Source organism: Anolis carolinensis, chromosome 4 (genome assembly GCF_035594765.1).
Source record: "Anolis carolinensis isolate JA03-04 chromosome 4, rAnoCar3.1.pri, whole genome shotgun sequence".
Lineage (NCBI taxonomy): Eukaryota > Metazoa > Chordata > Lepidosauria > Squamata > Dactyloidae > Anolis > Anolis carolinensis.
In genome coordinates this window covers 245,300,903-245,323,504 of record NC_085844.1, presented here as the reverse complement: position 1 = coordinate 245,323,504, position 22,602 = coordinate 245,300,903, and the positions used below count along the sequence as shown (strand labels likewise).

Here is a 22,602-nt window from a genome sequence, read left to right as displayed (position 1 = left end):
GCGGTGTGCCTTGCAAGCCGCCCACCGCACACAGGCTCCTTCTCCCAGCATTGTTGACTCCACAATGAGGACTGTTTGTATTGTTCCTTCCCAGAAGCGTTGCCAATCGCACATGTGTCTCCAGCTGATAGCAAGACGCTTTGGCAAAGCTTCACGGTCCATCAGATAAATGCCTGGGACTTGATTTCTTCACCTCAAACACACCAAGAGGCCAAAGAGCAGAGAGTCAGATTTAATTTATTTCTCTCCTCTCTGTCTTTTTTTTTTTTTTAAAGAATAGCATTGTAGGGCCACAAATGGGTAAGGGGATAAATTACACACAATGCAAAAAAATAAAAATAAAATAATCCCTAGCAAAATATGGGCTAGACAATGTTACTGTTAGGTGGATTGGAAACTGGTTAAGTGGCTGAAGCCAGAGGTTGCTAACCAAGGTGCCATAGGGTCAAGGTCCTGTCCTGGGCCCAGTGCTATTGAACCTCTTCATCAATGGCTTGGATGATGGAATAGAAAGCATGTTTATCACATTTGCTGATGACACTAATTTGGGATGAATAGCTAATTGTTGTACTTTAGCACTGAGGCGCCCGCTCACACAGCACCACACCAGAGGCCAGCAAACCAGTAATAAAATGTTTATTGAGAAAAGAATATAAAAAGGGGAAAGCAGTCAATTCCAAAAAAGAGACAGTCAGAATATAACATGCAGTTACAAAATAAGCCAGAGTTCAATAGCAATAATTCAAAGATGCTAGGGAAAAATCTCAGAACCAATAAATGCAAAAACACAGAAATAATCCAAGGTAATTTCCATGAACATGAACACAGGAATCTCTCTCAAAGGCACATAGGCAAAACAGGAACATGAAACAAGAATCTTGGCAATTCAGGAACCAGGAACTTGGAAACATGAACAGGAGACTGTTTCCCTTTTAGCAATGTTGTCTCTTCTGAAATGCTTGAAGCCAAGGCTTCAATTTAAGCCCATCCAGGTTCCTAGGAAATCATGTCTAAGGCACCTGGATTTCAGGGCTTTATCTTGGATGCACTAGGTTGCCTATTTTTCACACCCTGCATTCTGGGATCTAATCTACACTCCCTTGAAACCTCCTCAACTTCCTCATCATCCCAAGACCTTTTATCCAGGGAAATGATACTTTCACTTTCCCAAGTTGCCTAGTAATGATCTAAAGAATGCAAAGCATCAGCTGGGTCAGCCTTCATTTTGAAACCCCATATCCTCAGAATCCTCTGACGCTTGCCAGGGTACTGTTGGGAAATCATCCTGGACTACTCAAGTCCAAATGTAGTCAGATAGATGATAGAGTTAGATTGAGGGGATCCTTTTCCTGTTTCCAAAGCATGCCTAGACAGGCTTTACTGTGTTTTACTCTATCCTGTTTACGTCACATCCCTTACTTTGAAGTTAGTAGAAATGTGAATCTTTAGGGACACTAACTTCCCATTGGTCAGAATGTCTTTTATGGCCCCAATAAACTGGACCATGAGGTCGGAACCATTTTGGTTCTCTCTTCTCCCTTTGTTCTTCAAGCTAACAAGAAGCATCCTGCCATCTCTCCTGGCAAGATGTAACTATGTAGATGTTTGTTATTTTTCCTTTCTTATTTTTCCTTAGAAACCAGTCTATAGTAATCTAGACAGCTCCCAAGCCTTTCTATCTACAATGGAGTTCTTTTTACCTGAATAAATACTTTTGAACTTTTATTGAGACTCTGCAGTCCATTGCAATCCTAAAGGCTTTTCTTGCTCGCCAGTGTATGTAACTGTTGCATTTGAAAGCTTTGCTTTTTGCTACTCTGCTGATTTTGGTGGAATCTCCCCCAGAGAGGGTTAAATTGAGTCTAACCGCTCAGATATTACCACAACAGGTACAACAGTAATACCCCAGAGGATACAGAATCCAGAATCCCCTTAACAGATTGAAGAGCTGGGCAAAAACGAACAAAATGAATTTCAACAAGGAGAAATGTAGGGTTCTGCACTTAAACAATAAAAATGAAATGCACAGTTTTAGGAGGCATAACACATGGCTTGACAGCAGTTCATATAAAAAGGATCTTGGAATCTTGGTAGATCACAAGCCGAGTATAAGTCAGCAATGTGATGCAGCAGCTTTAAAAGTCAGTGTTATTCTAGGCTGTATCAATAAGAGTACAGTCTCTAGATCAAGGGAAATAATAGTGTCACTCTATTCTGCTTTTTGTTCACATCTCACATGGAATACCATGTCCTCTTATGGGCACCACAATTCAAAAAGAATATGGACAAGATGGAACGTGTTCAGAGAAGGGTGACTAAAATGACCAAAGGTCTCAAAGCCATGAATCCCTATGAGGAGTGGATTATGGAGCTGGGTATGTTTATCTTGGAGAAGTCTGAGAGGGGACATGAGAGCCATGTTTAAATATTTGAAAGGATGTCACATTAAGGATGGAGCAAGCTTGTTTTCTGCTGCTGTGTGACTAGAACACAGCAATGGATTCAAATTGCAGGAAATGAGATTCCACCTAAACATTAGGAAGAAAATCTGGGTGTTTGACAATGGAATATGCTGCCTGAGAATCCGGTAGTGTCTCCAGACAAATAGATGGCCATTGTCTCATGGCTTGGATTGTGTGTTCCTGTATAGCAGAATGGGGTTCGGCTCTTGTGGTCTCTTCTAACTCTGTGATTCTATACAATAAGGAGTCCAGGATGAATCTTTAAACTGAGAACTGACTTCTATGTCAGTGCACCGACGATTTCAGTTTGGATTTTACTCTAAAGTTCACTTTATCATTTATGGATCTAGGTATTTGTATATTATCTTTAGCCTCCAGAGATGGATAAAACCAGAAAGAGCAAATAAAAACACTTAAAAAGATGAAAAATATTTTTTTTAAAAAATAACTTTTCAGAACAGACAGATGTATTTATTTGCTTATTTATTGAAGATATTTCGATATCGCTTACCAAATTTTATATCATTTACTAGCCCAAAAAGGCTCTTAAGGTGATGAACATTTAAAAGAAACAGAAAAGCCACTCTTGTTTGAAGAGTCAAATCCTGCACAGATTGAATGTACGGTGTTAGATTAATGCAGTTTGACACCACTTTAACTGCTATGTCTCAACACTGTGGAATTGTAGAAGTTGTAGTTTGGTGAGACACTATTTGGTAGAGAAGGCAAAAGACCTTCTGAAACTGCTACTCCTATGAATCCATAGCACTGAGCCATGGCATTTAAAGTGGTGTCAAACTGTATTACTTCTACAGTGCAGATGCATCCATAGAATCTTAAAGCTGGAAGGATCCACAAGGGCCATCTACTCAAACCCTCTGTTCGTGACAGCATAGACAAATAAAGCACCCCAAAAGATGCCCAACCAACCTGTGTTTTAAAGATCTCCAAAGATAAGTCTACAACATCTTGAGGCAATCTATCCTACTCTTGAGCAGCTCTTATAGTCCGTTATTCCTCATGTTTAAGTGGCTTTAGTGCAATCTTGGCTACCCACTGGAAGCTTAAGAAGGATGGAGCCAGCCCAACTTCCCTTTCCCCTTAGCCTATATAAATAAATACACAGATATTGCAAAACACAAGAAAGCCTACAGTGATCTCTTTCCAAAAGAAACCAAATCCAGACAATTGTGGCACCCCTGGAAATGCCTGGCTTTTGGAGAAATGTGCCAAGTTGACCCTTGTAATGTATTTGCTTGTAAACAAGAACATCCTGCATAGCTCATTTTTCCAGCATTTAGCTAAGTCCTTGATGTGCTAGTTTTCTGCATTCAAGGAGTATAATTTCATGCCCTCTTTATCTCAGTACGAAATGGTGACATCTACCCTGTTTCCCCTAAAATAAGACATCCCCAAAAAATAAGACCTAGTAGAGGTTTTGCTGAATTGCTAAATATAAGGCCTCCCCCGAAAGTAAGACCTAGCAAAGTTTTTGTTTGGAAGCATGCACAGAGGAGACATTTAAGGACAGAGTTGGAGTTTGTGACCTGGAGACTTCTAAGAAGAATAGAAAGAAACCATAGTAGGAACTATAGTAGATGACTTCTCCTTGTTAATATCAATTAACATTCTACATGCTTCAAAACAGATTTTTTTTTCTATCATGAGTACCCCTGAACATACGAGAAATATAAGGCTGGATGGTTCAGAAAAATATATATTTTTGGATACAATTTCCAGATTCAGGATTCTGAGATCTACTATCCAAAAAGGCCTGAATCATAACAGTATATGCTTCGAACTCTGTTTGTAGCCATTGAAGTAAATTATGGAAAAAAGAAGGAAAGGGGGGGGGGAGGAGGAGGAGGAGAAAGAAAGAAAATGGGATGTTTCAAAAGCAGCCAAAAAGTGGGATGATAGAGGATTCATTAGGACCGTATGGAATTATCCTTTTGCAAAATGTTTCAGGATGTCGAGGTGATATAGTCATTCAGATGAGCTAGGCTGGACCTACACTGCCATATAAAATCCAGATTATCTGCTTTGAACTGGATTATATGGTAGTGCAAATTCATATAATCCATTTCAAAGCAGATAATGTGGGTTATCAGATTTGATACTCTGGATTATATGGCAGTGTAGAAGGGGCTCTAGATAGTGGGATTGTATCATTTACCATTAGGGCAGGGCTAGAAATGAAATGGCCTATTTGTGCCTGTTAACAGCTGAGTAGAAGAGGAAATTTGAGCAGGTATTGCCTATTGTCTTGATGCATAGCAAGCAACAGCGGAAGAAATTCCTTCTTTTATGCAACGTCTGAAGATTGAGGAACCCACTACAAGTTGGTGTTTCAGATGTGTTGAACTGCAACTCCGAGCAGCCCCAGGGAACATAATCAAAGGTGAAGAACACTGGAGGTTGCATATTAAACAGATTTGGAATAGAGTTGCCAGGCCAGAATCATCCAAGGCTCTGAAATTTCTGGACCAAAACTTGAGACTTGAGGATAGCCCCTAGTGAAGCTATTAAGTATTATTTATCAACCACAGCTGGTCATTTAAACAAACACCTAAACACATGTTACCTATTTTCCTATTTGTAGATCAAGACAGAAATATTAAGTACCGCAAATGGCTTTCCCCCGATCCAGTAAAATGAATTTTTTTCTTTTTACTTAGGGAGACATGGAATATTTAATGTATTGTTGAAGGCTTTCATGACCGGAATCACTGGGATGTTGCATGGTTTCCAGGCTGTATGGCCCTGATCTAGCATCTGAAGATCCTCTGAAGAAATGTCAGAGAAAATGCCACTAGAACACAGCCATACAGCCTGGAAACCACACAACACTCCAGGGAATATTTACTTTACTTGCTTCTAGCCAGAGGATGGATACAGAGTCCTGTCACTGCAATGACTCAGTCAGTATATACAGTATGACCCCCATATCCACAGGAGAATGCAGTGTGAAAACAGTAAACCATGGATAATAGCGAACCCTATTGAAATGAATAACTTCTGCCAAGTGTTGCTATAGAGTTGCTTTGGAGGACTTGAATATTCTTAAAGAAGTATCATCTAGGCATTTTCTGAGTTCTCCTAGGTGACTCTATGGTTACTTCTGTCAGAAGCATGCCATAGGATCACCTGGAGGACTGGGAAAATTGCTAGAGATATGGCAGATGAAGCCGTAGGTCCCATGGGCATGGGGATTGTACTGTATATAAAACCCATGGAAATTCTTCGCACGTTGCAGTAGCAAATCAATGAGTCTTTCGAAAGACTATCAAGCTGACATTCTGCTAGAGGAGTTGGAAATGTACACACAACAAAATGGAGAACCTAACTCTAACCCTAACCTGGAGATGAGCCATGAAAACTGGAGGTTTATGACTGAAACTGGAGATCTGGCAACACACTTCTCATCCCTGCACTAGGAGGAAAAATATAATGAGGGGTTGTATGTTTAAATCCTTCTAATAGAGAAGAGACCCCCAAATAGTTTCAACTTTGGCAGTTTCCCTCATTCTCCCCATCCCAACCTTCCCTTCAGCCCAAGCTGGTGTTGGTCCTCCCTATTTTGTAACCACTGTGAGAAAGAGAAATAAACCCCCAGGAGCCTCTTTTTTGAGAGCTTTGCAGGCTTCCTTTGCCAGAAGGTGGAAGGGAGTATTCTCCTTGCATTGGTGCCGACCGGCCGGCTGGCTGGCATGCGCTTCCCAAGGGAGGTGTTAGCAGGAGGCTGTGCATTTCTGGGAATTGTGCAACTTGGGGAAAGAGGCTGTCATTGTGTTTGAGTAAAATGTTCGCCTTCAGGAGCCTGGGCTCTGCCTTTAATTGGGAGCAGGAGCCATTTAAATCAGAAGAAACCATCTTGATATTTCAATAGAGGTTGCAGAAGCAGAGAATCCCATTTGTAGGGTATGAACCTTGACTTTGCAACTTAGACTCTACCTGTAAACCAAACATCAGTGGGATGTTTTGCTTCTCTTTTCAAGCATTGAGTACAAATTACCTAATAGATGATCATCTTTCATCTTTTCCCCAAAATGCATGGTGATATATTTATTTAGAGTCAGAAGGGGCTGCAAGGGCCATCTAGTTCGACGCTCTGCTATGTTGGTAAACACAGCTAAAACATAGAGAGCCATCAAAACTTGTATAAAGACCTCAAAAGATGGAGAACCAATCACCAGATCATTTCATTGTAAAACACATCTTACAATAAATATATTTTTGTTAAGGTCGAATCACAATTCTATGAATTATTTCCATCAGAGGTTATCATAGAGTCAATAGGGATCAGGAGGAGCCCAACTGAAATGAATGACTTCCACTGGAAAGGTATGATAAAATTGTTTGGAGGACCTAGAAAATTCCAAGAGAGAAAACATTTTGTCAGATACAAGTAGATGGATTTGTGGGTATCATTCCAATGAATAAGGGGGCTGTACTAGAATGTTAACAGTAGAATTCACATATCACCAGAAAACAATGTTGGCTGGTGTTTCCTAGGTACTTGAAATATGTCGGCTGTTAATTGTAGCATTCCCAGCAAAGAAATATCTCATCACCATCAACAACAAAACAAGGCAGAAGTGCTATAATGTCACTGCCAGACCACCCCCAATATGGCAGCCCATTTTGCAGATGTGTATAAGAATGAAAATTGGCCTTAAACCTAATGCTGTTCCCTTCCTCTGCAAGAATTAGGATATGATAACTCTCAAGAGCTCCCATTTGGTCTCCTTAGTGATGGGTAAGAATTTCATTCCAATTTGCTTTTGATATATTCTCTAAGTCTGAGACAGAAAGAACCTGAATTCTGAGAATTCTGACTGCTGTGTCAGTCTGTCTGCCTATCTACCTGCCTACCTATCTATCATCTAACTGCTAAAACTGATCAGAATATCTAGGCTGAGTGTTGACTAATTAACTATTCAACATTTAACTTCAGTGTATTCAGCCGTGCTCAGTGAAAAATGCTGACTTTCATACTAGTCACCATCTTTTCAAACTTTTTACCCCGTATGTCTATATGTGGATGTGTCTCCCTATTTCCCCTGACTCAAGTTAGGACTGTAATAACTTAATACCAGAAATGCTTCTTGTGCCCTTGTTGAGCAAATATTATACCCCCTTAAAAGTTGTGCAACACAATTGGAGAAAAACTGATGTAAACCAGTCTAGCTTTTATTATGAACTTTAGAGGAACCATCCAAGGTGCTGAACCTATATTTGGGATAGGATTCACACTCTTCACTTCTTTACAGTTCAGACCTTGAGTAGATTCCCCATTTCACTAATAAGGAAGATACCAGCTTCCACTGACCACATTAGTGCATTATTTCAGTTGCTACCTTCCCTGTCCCCCCACAAAAAAATCCCCAAGTCCCACACGTCCCCCAATATATCACAGATGAAACCCAGGACATATGTGGCAAAGCAACATTGATGTGTGCTCAACAAGCCAAACATTCCTAATGAGAAAGAATACACACATTATGGTGCATCTACACTTTTGAATTAATTTAGTTTGGCACCACTTTAACTGCTATGGCTCAATGCTATGGAATCCTGGGAGTTGTAGATGTATCCTGTAGAAACCTGAGATTTGCAGTTTGGTGAAGCACTGTTGCATCCAGAAGAGAACGATAGGATCTTATGATACTGATTTTACAAGGTCTCTAGCTTTCCCTGACAAAGAATTCGGTTGCTTCACCAAACTTAGTATCTAAGGATTCCATAGCATTGAGCCATGACAGTTAAAGTGGTGTCAAACTGCATTAATTCTACAGTCTAGATGGACTTCAGAGAGGCTGCAACACTTTACTATTGAGTGAGTCTATAAGGAAGGGAAGATGATGCCCCTGACTTTCTTATCCTTAGCTTTTCCCCCTTTCTGAGAAGTTACATTTGTACTTTGAACCTAGTTTTCAGCAACTAAAATATAGTGATGATGTCCAGGAACTCACACATGCAGGCAGGGCAATAAAACCTTAGAAAGAGTCCTAGATGTGAGGATCAGAGACGGTGTTTTGTTCCAGTTTGATTTTGATAGATTGACATTTGTTGTTTGTTGTTTTGATAAATGTCAGGATGAAACAAGATGAAAGAAAGAGGGAGCATGAGAACAAGGATGTTTGTGAAATGAATTGTACCTGGAAGAATATGTGAAATCTCAGTCGGCGTGCCACTCCTTTTCATGATGGTCACCCGCAGCTCTATTTGCAAATAAATCTGTGTATTTCTATCTCCTCTGCCTCCTCGTTCCTTTATTGGAAAGCCAGCATTAGGGGGTTCTGCAAGGTTTGCCTTCTTCAAAAGGGATATCGCATCTGAGCCTCAACAGTGAGGATGAAGGAGAAAAGTGATAGCAAGAGAGAAACTGGGACATTTCAAATGCAGGTGAAAAGGTGGGATGACAGAGGACTGACCAGAAATAATCCCTGCCACATTGGGACAATTGGAGGGTGTGGTTCAAAATGTGAATAATGTTCAGTATTGCAGTTTCTATAAAGGTAAAATTTGGGGGACTGGTGGAAAATGTCATTTTGAAGGTAGAATTTTTATTTGGGAGGCAATGATTTCATTTCCCCCCTCCCATATGGCCCACATTCCTGGAACAGACTGAAAAATTGTAAGACATGGGACTTGGCAAATTGGAGATTATTTTATTTGTTTCCCATCTTTCTGTCCCTGCTTTGCTCAAGTCCTTGGTGTGTGCATGTGAATGGGAAGGAGGCTTATAGGAAGCATGAAATGGCAAAACCCTCTGTGAGAGATCAGGAGCCCCCGCCTTCCCACAGCCAGCTTTGCAGTGGCGCCACGGAGAGGAGGGTCCTTGCATGAGCCAAAAGGGAAATATCCTCACACCGGACTTCTCTGGGTCAAGGACGCCCAAAGAGCGGGCAGAGAGGCCGAGGGGAGGGAAGGAGCCCAGCTGGGTGAGGAACACAAATAGAACAGCATGGCTTGCAGTTTCTGTGGAGAAAATGGAAGAAGTGGAGCTCTAAAAAGCTGGCTTATAAAAAAGTACAAGTCTGAGAATCTCCAGTGCTAGCTCAGGAATTCAGGGAGTTGTTGAAAGAGTAACTTTCCTAAAAACTAGAATAGGCATGGGCAAACTTAGGCTCTCCAGGTGCTTTGAACTTCAACTCCCACAATTCCTAACAGCCTACTGGCTGTTAGATTCCCTTGAAAGTATTTCAACTAATATAAAATATACTAACATTAATACAAATATATTGATTCTCCGACACACAAACAGAGTATCAATGTAAATCAAATCAGTTTCTCTGCCATCAGGGCACTTGAAGGATGATGGGCATGTTAGGGATGTTGTGGGTGGGATTTCAGGGGCATATTTAGCTTTTAGCTGTTTTGAGTTTCTTTTTTAGAGAGAAAAGGTAGGGTGTAAATAATAACAATGTAATAATAATACAGTAGAGTCTCACTTATCCATCATAAACGGGCCGGCAGAACGTTGGATAAACAAATATGTTGGATAATAAGGAGGGATTAAGGAAAAGCCTATTAAACATCAAATTAGGTTATGATTTTACAAATTAAGCACCAAAACATCATGTTATACAACAAATCTGAGAGAAAAAGTAGTTCAATACGAAATAATGCTATGCAGTAATTACTGTATTTACGAATTTAGCACCAAAATATCACGATTTATTGAAAACATCAACTACAAAAATGCGTTGGATAATCCAGAACATTGGATAAGTGAGTGTTGGATAAGTGAGACTCTACTGTAATAATAATAATAATAATAATAATAATAATAATAATAATAATAATAATAAACAACTTTATTTCTAGACCGCCGTCTCTCCCCAGAGGGACTCAGGGCAATTAACCTACATATAAACAGCAAACATTCAATCCCACAACTACTTCACTAATATCAAAAGTATAAAATGACAATGACATATTCATTATAATAAAAATTCTAAATTAGAAAGAACAATAAATTTAAACATGACACTCAGCAAAAACATTATTGCACGGAGCGAGCGTATACCTGGACCGATTTAAATGACCAAGTTGCTGAAAATAATAATAATTTAAATGTAAGTTTAAGTATATTTTATTGTATTTTATCTTTTGCATTCATGACATAAATATTAAATTTTTAAAAAAATATTGTATTCATGTCTATGTATTTGCCTTGTTTTTAATTTATATTGTGTCATGTCATGTTACTATTAGGCGCCTTGAGTTCCTATAGGGAAAACGTTGGGATAAAAATCAAGTAAATACATACAAATAATAAATAATAAAGTATGACCCCTGTATTTGTGGTTTAATATACCCATCTGAAAAAATAGGTCTTCTTATGTGGCTGTATGGTACTCTTGAGCCACAAGTCCTAAGTTTCAATAGGTTTTTAATACATATAGTGCAAGAAGAACAAAGTCACGAGTCAAAGGAGTGGGAACAGTTCTCATTTCTCTCTCATGTCCTCTCCCCAAATTTCCCTGCGAATTCCTGCTATTGCATCAGGTGGGGTTTCCTTGTACTTTCTCCCCACCCAATTTTGCTGGCACAGCTCTTTGGTATTCAAGGGGTGGAGACGAACCGGACAACATTGCTGTAGTTGCTTCATGACCAATGCACTCAAAGCTGCCAAAATTTACAGACCATCTTGAATGAGGCTAACACTTCATGGTCTGGGAAGGAACAGGTTTTCTGGCATAAAACTAGACAAGAAAGAGCTACCTGGTACCACTGCATGGCCTTAGGTATGAACTGGACATGGGGGATTCAAAGTCACCACGTGGTTCTTGCAATAAGCCCCATTCCCATAGCCCCAAAGATCCTTCACCTTCATGAAGCTTAGGGATGCAGGACTCCTGAAAAAAGCAGAAAAAATGCAAATAAAAGAACACTTCTTATGCTAGAACTTATCTCTAGGATTCTCTAAGTCTTCCAGTGCATTTTTATGGCCAAATTCAGCTAGAAGTTTACTACAGAATTGCACTGGAGGACCTATAAATACCTAACACAGTATTCTCTTAAGAAATCTTTAGGTCATCCAGTGTGATTTTGGGTAGAATTTGACAATAGTCGCAATGGAAGACCTAGCGATTTCAAGAAAGAACATATTAAATGTAGATGGCTAGATTCCCCTCCCCCAAAAATGTATATCCTGCTTTTCTTCTTGTTATAAGGAAGCTAACATACCTTGCAGAGCTGTTGTAAAGGTTAGCAAAAGTGCCTTAGAAACTCTAAAAGAGGATAGAAATAGGTCCTTCAGGTTTTGTGAAGGTTGTGTATTGTTGCATCAATAGGATAAATGGTACCACTGGCACCACAAATACATGATATCAAGAGGGTTGATCTATTTAAGTTTGTTTAATGGCCTCTTAGTCTACAAAGTTTCCCAAATTAATGTATCACAAAGAAGGGGGGGAAGCAAAACACATTAAAACATTCTTCTTATATAAATAAAGTTTTGGGGGAAAAACCAATGGTTTACGGGGGACAAAAGACTGTTAAAAACCATCCAATCTTGGCTGCCCATCTGAAGCTCAAGAGATGGGTTCCAGACCCACTTCCTTTTGGATGGAGTTGCACAGTTGGGGTGCAAGCACTAAGAAAGTTCTGTCAAGTCAACCTAGTTGTTGTATTTGAGACAATCTCCCTGCCGCAACTCTTTGAGTAAGAGTCACTCTAGGTCAGGCATGAGCAAACTTCGGCCCTCCAGGTGTTTTTTAACAGCCTACTGATGTTTGCCCATGCCAGATCCAACCAGAGTCCTATCAATTCCAGCATTTTGTTCATATATTGGCCAACCATGAACAGAGGTTGTGAATTTCCTCTCCTCTCCCTTCTTTCTTGCTTTATCTTCCATTGGACAGAGTGACTGAGCATCTTGGAATCTGGAGATACATCATGTGCTGCTTCAGTCGTGAGACGAACCAAACCACATTTTACAGTGTTCACAGCAACGGGAGGTACAACACATCCTCTGTGTAGACACACTCAAGGTGGGGTCTTGGCCCCTTTCCTCTCATTCCCGTTCTCTGCCTGCCATCTGCATTCTAACTGGATGGCCCCCCAAGAGGGTCTTCCTCCAGGGGCAAACCAAGAATGGGCAACATGGAAGTCCCTGAACAGACTCAGAAGCGGAGTGGGCAGATCAAAAGACAACTTGGCAAGGTGGCACTACCTGGAGGAATCCTCCACCTTGTGTGACTGTGGAGCTGAACAAACAACCCAGCATATGTATGCTTGCCCACAATGCCCTGCCTCATGTATGGAGGAGGAGTTGTTTAAAGCTACAGACAATGCAGTTGCTGTTGCCCGCTTTTGGTCCAAAACTATTTAGTTGCCTGTGATTTCTTTTCTTTTCTATTTTATTTCCATTATTTGAAATGTATTTGCTGTACCAATGCTTTTGACACGAAATAAATAAATCTGCATGAAGGACTCTCTGGCTCACTACTCCTGGGCTAAAAGCTTGACCTTCTATAGCCTGGGTTTTGCCACACAATGGAATAGCGCCAGGCTCTGTACTCTTTCCAGATTCTGGTTTGGCCCGCTGCCTAACGCACACTACACTGAGCCGCATTGTTCTGGGATCCCTGGCAGCATCAGCTCCCTTCTCTTGCCATAATGAGAAAGCATGTTGTTAAGGTTTCAGTTTTGACCTTTAAAAATAATGTAAGAACTCCAATGTGTCTCAAAATCCGCATGCGCTGTGGTCTTTAATGTCAACAAAAGGCGTTTTAAAAAAGTTGTCATATAACTCTAGATAAACCCACATGTGTTCTGTGTATCTAGATACAGGGCTCACTTTCTCCCTTCCATGTCCAAGAGTGCATCAACATTGTGGAATTAATACAATTTGATACCATTTAAATTGTTATAGCTCAATGCAATGGAAACATGGGGTGAGGCACCAGCACTATTTGGTAGAGAAGCCTTGAGACCTTGTAAAACTTTGAGTCCCATGTCTCTGTGGCATTGAGCCATAACATTTAATGTGGTGTCAAACTGCATTAATTCTGCAATGTAGATGCATGTCTGAAGATGGCGTATTTGCTCCGAGCAGGCACCAAAAGGCTACCAGTCATGTAAAGAGGCAGTCAGTAGATCATCCATGCCATAGTATTTGCGATTTCCATGTATAGTTATGAAAGCTGGACAGTGTAAAAAGCTGACAGAAAGCAAATAAACACATTTGACATTTTGGAGAAGTTCTGTGTTTATAAATGACTTATTGGAAAAGATGATGATGCTGGGAAAGGGGGATGGCAGTAGGAGGAAAGGAAGACTGTCTTACAGATGAATTGATTCAATGAAGGAAGCCACAGCCCTGTGTCTTCAAGACCTGAACAAAGCTGATAATAACCAGGGATCTTGGAAATCTCTTTCATAGAGTGGCCATAATTCAAAGCCAGCTTGATAGTAAAGAACAATAACGGTTATGTCTTTCAAATGTTTGACACATTGAACAGGTGCAGAATCTTGAATCTGAAGGCAAGATCTCCATTAGTTTTCATCTCTTTGAGCATTTTTAGAAAACACTAATTGGCTGGGAATCCTATATTGACTTTCCAACTCTGCAAAGCCTAAAAAGGCTGGATGCGCTGCCAGTGACCTCCATGCTTCTGGACTTGATCCCATTGAATTTGTGCTCCATTCTCCTTCCTCCTTTGCTCCCAGACTTCTACCTTGCATATAGCTAGGCCTTGGTCAGCCTTTGCACCCCACTGTGTCCTTCACATAGATTCATAAAGTTGGAAGAGACATTGTGGGCCATCCAGTCCAACCCCCTCCCAAGAAGCAGAACAATCACATTCAAGCCTCCTCCCCAGCCTCTGCTTAAAAGCCTCCAAAGAAGGAGTCTCCAGCACACTCTGGGGCAGAGAGTTCCACTGCTGAACAGCTCTCACAGTTAGAAGTTCTTCCTAATGTTCAGGTGGAATTTCCTTTCCTGTAGTTTGAAGTCATTGTTCCGTGTCTTATCCTCCAGGTCAGCAGAAAACAAGCCTGCTCCCTGCTTCCTATGACTTCCCCTCACATATTTATACATGGTTATCATGCTTCCTCTTAGGCTTCTCTTCTGCAGGCTAAACATGCCCAGCTCTTTAAGTTGCTCCTCACAGTTACTCCTCATTTTAGTCACCCTCCTCTAGACACATTCCAACTGGTCAACATCTCCCTTAAATTGTGGTGCCCAGAACTGGACACAGTGTGATTCCAGGCATGGTCTGACATGAGGACTGCTTGTGTTTTCCTTGCTCTTTCCAGTGAGAAACAGGTTATTAGGGTGTAAATTGGAGGGTCTCATTTCAGGATACCCTAACACTCTCACAGAGACAGCAACACTTCAATGTTCTCTGAAGTAAGCAGAGCAGAACGTTGGAGGGAGGGCTGTGTTACAACAAGCCAAGGACATAGCAAGGAATCAATTTTCTGTTTCCTACAAAAACTTAGGTAATTTTGGGAATTGGGATCTTAGCAATCTCCTCTCATGTTCCATGACTAACAGTGTTGTTAACTACCATCAAGTTGATGTTGACTAATGGAGACCCTATGGATAGTAGACCTTTAAGTCACCCTAACAACAACCATCCTGCCCACGTCTTGCAGATTAGGAACAATTCTTGCTTGATTGGCGACCTCATCATATTGAGAGGGGAAAGCATGGGTGACCGTACTTTTAGCGTAGATAATCAACCCTCTTATATCATCACCTTTCGAGTTCCGCCTCCCTATCACACATGTGGAAACTTACAAGCTGGTAATACATTCATCTTACATTCATCACAGGGTCAGTATTACTTTTTTGTTTTTAATCAGGAGAAACAATATTCAATAACAAGAGATCCCTTGCCCTGCCCCAAAGCCCTTTACATTAAAAGAGACTGACACCAGTTTAAAACCACTTCCTTCCAAGGGATCCTATTGTTCTGCATTGAACTGCATAGGATACAAGAGACAGCGATCCAGGTTAAATCCATTGCTTTCCATGGGATCCTATGGTTCTGCATCAGAAACCATAGTATACAACAGACTGCTGATGGTTGGGCAATGAAACAGGACAGAAAACTTGATGGTTCCCGTCGCACCTTTTTTCCAGTTATTTTATTATTTTGTGTCAAAAGCATTGCATAAATAAATAAGTTTAAAACTGATAAAATAAAGGGAGCACAAGAGGCTAAATAATTTTTGACCAAAAATGGGCAACAGTGACCACATTGTCTGTAGCTTTAAGCAGTTCTTCCTCTGTGCATGAGGCAGGGTATTGTGGGCAAGGATACAGATGCGGAGTTCCGCTCCACAGTCGCATAAGGCGAAGGATTCTTCTAGGGAATACCATTTTGCCATGTTGTCTTTTGATCTGCCCACTCCACTTCTGAGGCTGTTCAGGGACTTCCAAGCTGCCCGTCCTTGGTTTGCCCCTGGAGGAAAGAAGACCCTTGTGGTGGGCCATCCTGTTGGGATTGCCCGGTTTAGCTGCCCAGAGGGATACTCCTGCTGTTGCTGGGGGAACATTAAGAAGAGTGGTGGTTCTCATGAAACTTTTCCTTGCTTTGAGTCTACTAGGAGGAGGCTGATAGCCATACAATGAGTAGTTTTCAATGTTCAACCTTATTTCCCTCACAATTGGCAGCAACTTCCCATTGCACATAAGGGGGGCAATTCCAGCTAGCTTATGAAGTCTATCAGCAGGTGTAGCCTTAAGACATCCTGTGATTATTCTACACATTTTGTTCATAGCTATAATCATCTGCTTCGCGTGGGCAGACTTGTGCCAAACAGAGCAGGCATATTCAGCAGTTGAGTAAGACAAGGCTAGGGCTGATATTCTTATTAATTTTGGGTCTCCATCCCATGCACTACCTGTAAGTTTCCTCAGGATGTTATTGCGTGCAGCTGTTTTGTGCTTGGTGTTCACACAGTGTTGCCTAAATGTTAGTGTTAGATCTAAGGTGATTTAGGGTGGGAACAGTATTCAAGCTCTTGACCTTCCCAGGTAACTTTCAATTTCTTGTTGGTTTCACAATTACGTAGGTGGAAAGCACACTTTTGCGTCTTGGCAGGGTTAGGCTTCAGGCGGTAATCTTTGCAGTAGCTGGAGAGATCTTTCAGGACATTGAAAAGTTAGTTTTCAACTGTTTCAAAGTCTTTTGCTTGTGTTGTTAGGCCAAGGTCATCAGCATATATAAAGCTCTTTGTGACTGGTGGCTGACTGTTAGTAAAGATGTTAAACAATGTTGGTGCAAGAACACTGCCTTAACGTAAACCATTCTTTTGCCTCCTCCACCTATTTTTCCTGCCCCAAAACTCCACATAGAAGCTGCGGTTTTCTAGGATGGTCTGGATAGTCTTTTGTAAAATCATAGTCCCGGGTGATATGGCAGACCAGTGGTTCTCAACCTTCCTAATGCCGCAACCCCTTAATACAGTTCCACATGTTGTGGTGACCCCCAACCATAAAACTGTTTTAGTTGCTACTTCATAACTGTTAATTTTGTTACTGTTACGAATCGTAATGTAAATATCTGATATGCAAGATGTATTTTCATTCACTGGACCAAATTTGGCACAAATACCAGATCCATCCAAATTTGATTACTGGTGGGGTTGGGAGGGGGGATGATTTTGTCATTTGGGAGTTGTAGTTGCTGGGATTTATAGTTCACCTACAATCAAAGAGCATTCGTAACTCCACCAACAATGGAATTGAACCAAACTTGGCACACAGAACTCCCATGACCAACAGGAAATACTGGAAGGATTTGGTGGATAGGATACCCTGTTTCCCCTAAAATAAGACATCCTCAGAAAATAAGACCTAGTAGAGGTTTTGCTGAATTGCTAAATATAAGGCCTCCCCCGAAAGTAAGACCTAGCAAAGTTTTTGTTTGATAGCATGCCCGCCAAACAGAACATTACAGCATGCAGGATCGGTAAACATACGTACCATAGATTGTTGTACATAGAAATAACGGTAGTAACAAGAAATTATTGATAGGATTCACAGTTTGTCTGGTTATGCTGATTTGTGATGACAACTACTGTACAGTATATAATAAATGTTCATTTCTTTTGTTCAACAATAAATGTGAATTCTTCTTCATGGAAAAATAAGACATCCCCTGAAAATAAGACCTAGAGCAACTTTGGGAGCAAAAATTAATATAAGACACTGTCTTATTTTCGGGGAAACACGGTAGGCTGCCGTAAGGTCCACAAAAACTGTTCCTGTAATGCAAACTTTCTCATAGCCTTCCTCAATATACTTGGTCAGGTTAAGAATGTGAGCTGTACAGTTTTTCCCTTGTCTGAAGCCTGCTTGTAGTGCAATAAGCTGGGATTCAATAACAGGGCGTAATCAATTTAATAGCATCCTCTTGTATATTTTATACAGACGGCATAAGAGACAGATTGGTTGGTAGTTCTTGGCATTGGGGGCATCTTTACCAGGTTTTGAAATGGCAATTATTTTAGCTTTCCTCCATAGTCTGGGAATCTGTGTGCCAAGCAATGATTGTGATTTAGATATTTAGGGTGGGAACAGTGTTCTAGCTCTTGGTTTTCAGGTGCGATAAGAGAGGTAGGAGCTCTGATCAGGATTGCTGGCCCATGTTCAGAGTTCCCTCCTTTTTTGCCTCTTTTCAACCCTGGAACATGTGATGAGCTCAGTGCCTCTCCATGCTTGAAAAGAGGCTAAAGTGGGCTACCAGGGAGAAATGTCTCAATGTGATAAGGTGGCTAGTCTATGTGGAACTGCAAAGTGGGACAGAATTGTGTAAATAATACAGTGGAAGTTGCAGAAAAACACATTTAACGTTGCATTTATTGTATGGAAAGGCTGATATGGAGCAGGGCAGTGATTGAGACAAACCTGCTGCCAGCGCTTTTCCAATCCTTGCTTGCTTTGTAGCACAATAGTGCCATCTGCAGGTGTTTTCTATACAAAATAAATGTCACTTCCTAATGGGTCCTATCATAGAAACCAGCTGAAAACCATAACCTAGATCAGGCATGGCCCAACTTGGGTCCTCCCTCCAGGTGTTTCGAATTATATTTATTTATTTATTTATATCCCGCTTTATCTCTCCATACGGAGACTCAAAGTGGCTCACAATCAACAACATTACAACTTAAAATATACAATAATAAAACAGTATTTCATTATATATTATCAGTAGTAATTATATTTAATATATTAAAGGGGTTTTCCCTTGACATTAAGTCTAGTCGAGTCTGACTCTGGAGAGTGGTGCTCATCTATATTTCTAAGTTGAAGAGCCAGCGTGGTCTGTAGACACCTCTAAGGTCATGTGCCTGGCATGACTGTATGGAGCGCCTTTTCCTTCCTGTCAGAGCAGTACCTAGTGATCTACTCACATATGCATGTTTTCGAACTGCTAGGTTGGCAGAACCTGGGGCTAACAGCAGGAGCTCACCTCGTTCCCCGGATTCGAACTTCCAACTTTTCAGTGAACAAGCTCAGCAGCTTAGCAGTTTAATCCTCTGCGCCACTGGGGACTCCTATATTAGTACAGTACTACTATACTGCAATATTATTATATTGTATTATTATTATTATTATTATTATTATTATTATATTGTATTACACTACAATATTATCGATATATGTATATACAATATATTATATTATCAGCATAGCACAATGTTAGTATTATATGGTACTATACCATTATACTGCAATATAATTAGTAATATTACATGCACAGTAATATATAATAATATTATCATACATTATTAAATTGTATTATCATTAGTATTATATTGTATTATATTATAGTATCACAACAATATGATACTTATATACAATATATTATATTATCAGCATAGCATATTAGTATAATATATTACTATATTGTACTATACCACTATCCCGCCATATTATTAGTAATATTACATGTAATATACAATTATTATTATATTGTATTATAGTATACCACAATATAATACACCATCAGTATATTATACTATTGACATTATATAATATATTGTACTACCGGTATATCATAAGGTGTAGATCTATATACAGTAGAGTCTCACTTATCCAACATAAACGGGCTGGCAGAAAGTTGGATAAGCGAATATGTTGGATAATAAGGAGAGATGAAGGAGAAGCCTATTAAACATCAAATTAAGTTATGATTTTACAAATTAAGCACCAAAACATCATGTTATACAACAAATCTGGCAGAAAAAGTCATTCAATACACAGCAATGCTACATAGTAATTACTGTATTTACGAATTTCGCACCAAAATATCATGATATATTGAAAACATTGACTACAAAAATGCGTTGGATAATCCAGAACGTTGGATAAGCGAGTGTTGGATAAGTGAGACTCTACTGTATATAAAAGAGTGATGGCATCAGGGCAGCGGACAAAACAATAAAACTACAGGCCCCCCAACCTTGAAATTTGACAACACAACCCATCATTCATGGCACTACGTTGATACAACAAAAAGAAAAGAAAAATAAAGTCCTAATTAGAGAGAGAGGAATAATAGTTTTTATCCAATTGCTGCCAGTTTAGAGGGCTAAGCTCTGCCCACTTGGTCTGCTAGCAACCTACTCAGCCCAGGGGACAGGCACAGTTAGGCCTCACTTAGGCTTCTTCCACAGATTATCAGATTTTAACTGGATTATATGGCAGTGTAGACTCAAGGCCCTTCCACACAGCTATATTACCCATTTAGAATCTTATATTATCTGCTTTGAACTGGATTATCTTGACTCCACACTGCCATATAATCCACTTCAGTGTGCATACTAAACATAAAGACAACCATACAACAGACATTCAATGCCACCACTACCTCAACAATTTCTCACCAATACCACCAGACAACGCCACAGCAACGCGTGGCCGGGCACAGCTAGTATAATATATTAGATTACAACATTATTAATATTATATAGTATTACTAGCTGTGCCCGGCCACGCATTGCTGTGGCGAAGTATGGTGGTGTGGGAAATAAAGTATTGAGGAACTGGTGGTAGTTAAGGTCAAGGGTAAACGTTTTCCCCTGACATTAAGTCCAGTCATGTCTGACTCGGAGTGTTGGTGCTCATCTCCATTTCTAAGCCGAAGAGCCAGCGTTGTCCATAGACTCCTCCAAGGTCATGTGGGATGACTGCATAGAGCGGCGTTACCTTCCCGCCAGAGCAGTACCTATTGATGCACTCACATTTGCATGTTTTTGAACTTCTGGGTTGGCAGAAGCTGGAACTAACAGTGGGGGCTCTCTCCGCTCCCCCAATTCAAACCTGCAGCCTATCGGTCCAGAAGTTCAGCAGCTCAGCGCTTTAACACGCTGCGCCATCAGGGGATATTATTTCCTAAAGGTTGTGAATATACAATATTGCTGATTGGTTTTTTTGTCTGTTGGAGGCAAGTATGAATGCTGCAATTAGGAAAAATGATTAGGATGTAATGGCCTTGCAGTTTTAAAGCCTGGCTGCTTCCTCCCTGAGTGAATTTTTTGTTGGGAGGTGTTAGCTGGCCCTGATTCTTTCCTGTCTGGAATTCCCTTGTTTTCAGAGTGGTGTTGTTTGCAATATTTTATGTGCGTCTACTGTCTGTGGCCCTGAGAAAACAGAGGATTTGCCAGACTTTGATGATGGGAATACTTTGTTGGGAGGTGTTAGCTGGCCCTGATTGTTTCCTGTCTGGAATTCCCCTGTTTATTTACTGTCCTGGTTTTAGAGATTATATTGTTCTGCATTATTCTATCCCAGTAATTATTTCATATTAAAGTAGAATCTCACTTATCCAACATTCACTTATATAATGTTCTGGATTATCCAACGCAGTCTGCCTTTTCATAATCAATGTTTTTGTAGTCAGTGTTTTAAATTCATTGTGATATTGTAGTGGTAAATTTGTAAATACAGTACAGTAGAGTCTCACTTATCCAACATAAACAGGCTGGCAGAATATTGGATAAGCGAATATGTTGGATAATAAGGAGGCATTAAGGATAAGCCTATTAAACATCAAATTAGGTTATGATTTTACAAATGAAGCACCAAAATATCATCTTAGACAACAAATTTGGCAGAAAAAGTAGTTCAATACAAAGTAATGCTATGTAGTAATTACTGTATTTATGAATTTAGCACCAAAATATCACAATATATTGAAAACATTGACTACAAAAATGCATTGGATAATCCAGAACATTGGATAAGCGAGTGTTGGATAAGTGAGACTCTACTGTAATTACTACATAGCATTACAGCGCATGGAACTACTTTTTCTGTCAAATTTGTTGTATAATATGATGTTTTGGTGCTTAATTTGTAAAACGATTACCTAATTTGATGTTTAATCGGCTTTTCCTGAATCCCTTCTTATTATCCAACATATTCACTTATCCTGTCGGCCTGTTTATGTTGGATAAGTGAGACTCTACTGTATATTGATAATCTTCTATTATCTGCTTAGAACAGGATTATATGAGGCCCCTTCTTCACAGCTGGATAAAATGCACACTGAAGTGGATTATATGGCAGTGTGGAGTCAAGATAATCCAGTGCAAAGCAGATAATATAAGATTATAAATGGGTTATAGAGCTGTGTAGAAGGGCCTTGAGTCTACACTGCCATATAATCCAGTTAAAATCAGATAATCTGTGGAAGAAGTCTAAGTGAGGCCTAAATCAGCATGTCCCCTAACTGAAGCCTGGCTGTCCCTTGGCTGGTTGCTAGGCAACCAAGTGGGCAGAGATTAGCCCTCTAAACTGGCAGCAATTGGATAAAAAAAATTATTGCTCTCCCTCTAATTAGGACTTTATTTTTCTTTTCTTTTTGTTGTATCAACCTGGAGGCATGGATGATGGGTTGTGTTGTCAAATTTCGAGGTTGCGGGGCCTGTACTTTTGATGTTTTGTCCACTGCCCTGATGCCATCACTCTTTTATATATATAGATTACATGAAAAAAGGTAAAGGTTTTCCCCTGAAGTTAAGTTAAGAAATTATTACATTACAATGTTATTATTTCTATATATTATTATATATACCGGCTGTTGGGAATTCTGGGAATTGTAGTCCAAAACACCTGGAGGGCGGGGCCAAGGTGGCCCATGCCTGACAGCTGCCGCGGCCTCTT

At 40.1% G+C, this 22,602-nt stretch overlaps 2 long non-coding RNA genes across 3 annotated transcripts in view; both read right to left on the bottom strand.

Annotated features, from left to right (window-relative positions):
- LOC134298543 (uncharacterized) overlaps positions 1-22,602 on the bottom strand; it is a 243,715-nt gene that overhangs the window by 53,839 nt on the left and 167,274 nt on the right. The gene's annotated exons all lie outside the window — the stretch shown is intronic.
- Positions 621-22,573, bottom strand: LOC103278793 (uncharacterized). 2 transcript variants are annotated; one of them, XR_010005659.1, is made up of 4 exons: positions 22,514-22,573; positions 11,196-11,329; positions 8,624-9,446; positions 621-6,830 (listed from the first exon to the last, which is right to left on the bottom strand). It is a non-coding gene; the product is annotated as an uncharacterized LOC103278793 (long non-coding RNA). The 2 variants fall into 2 exon arrangements; XR_506335.3 differs by having other exon boundaries at positions 621-9,446.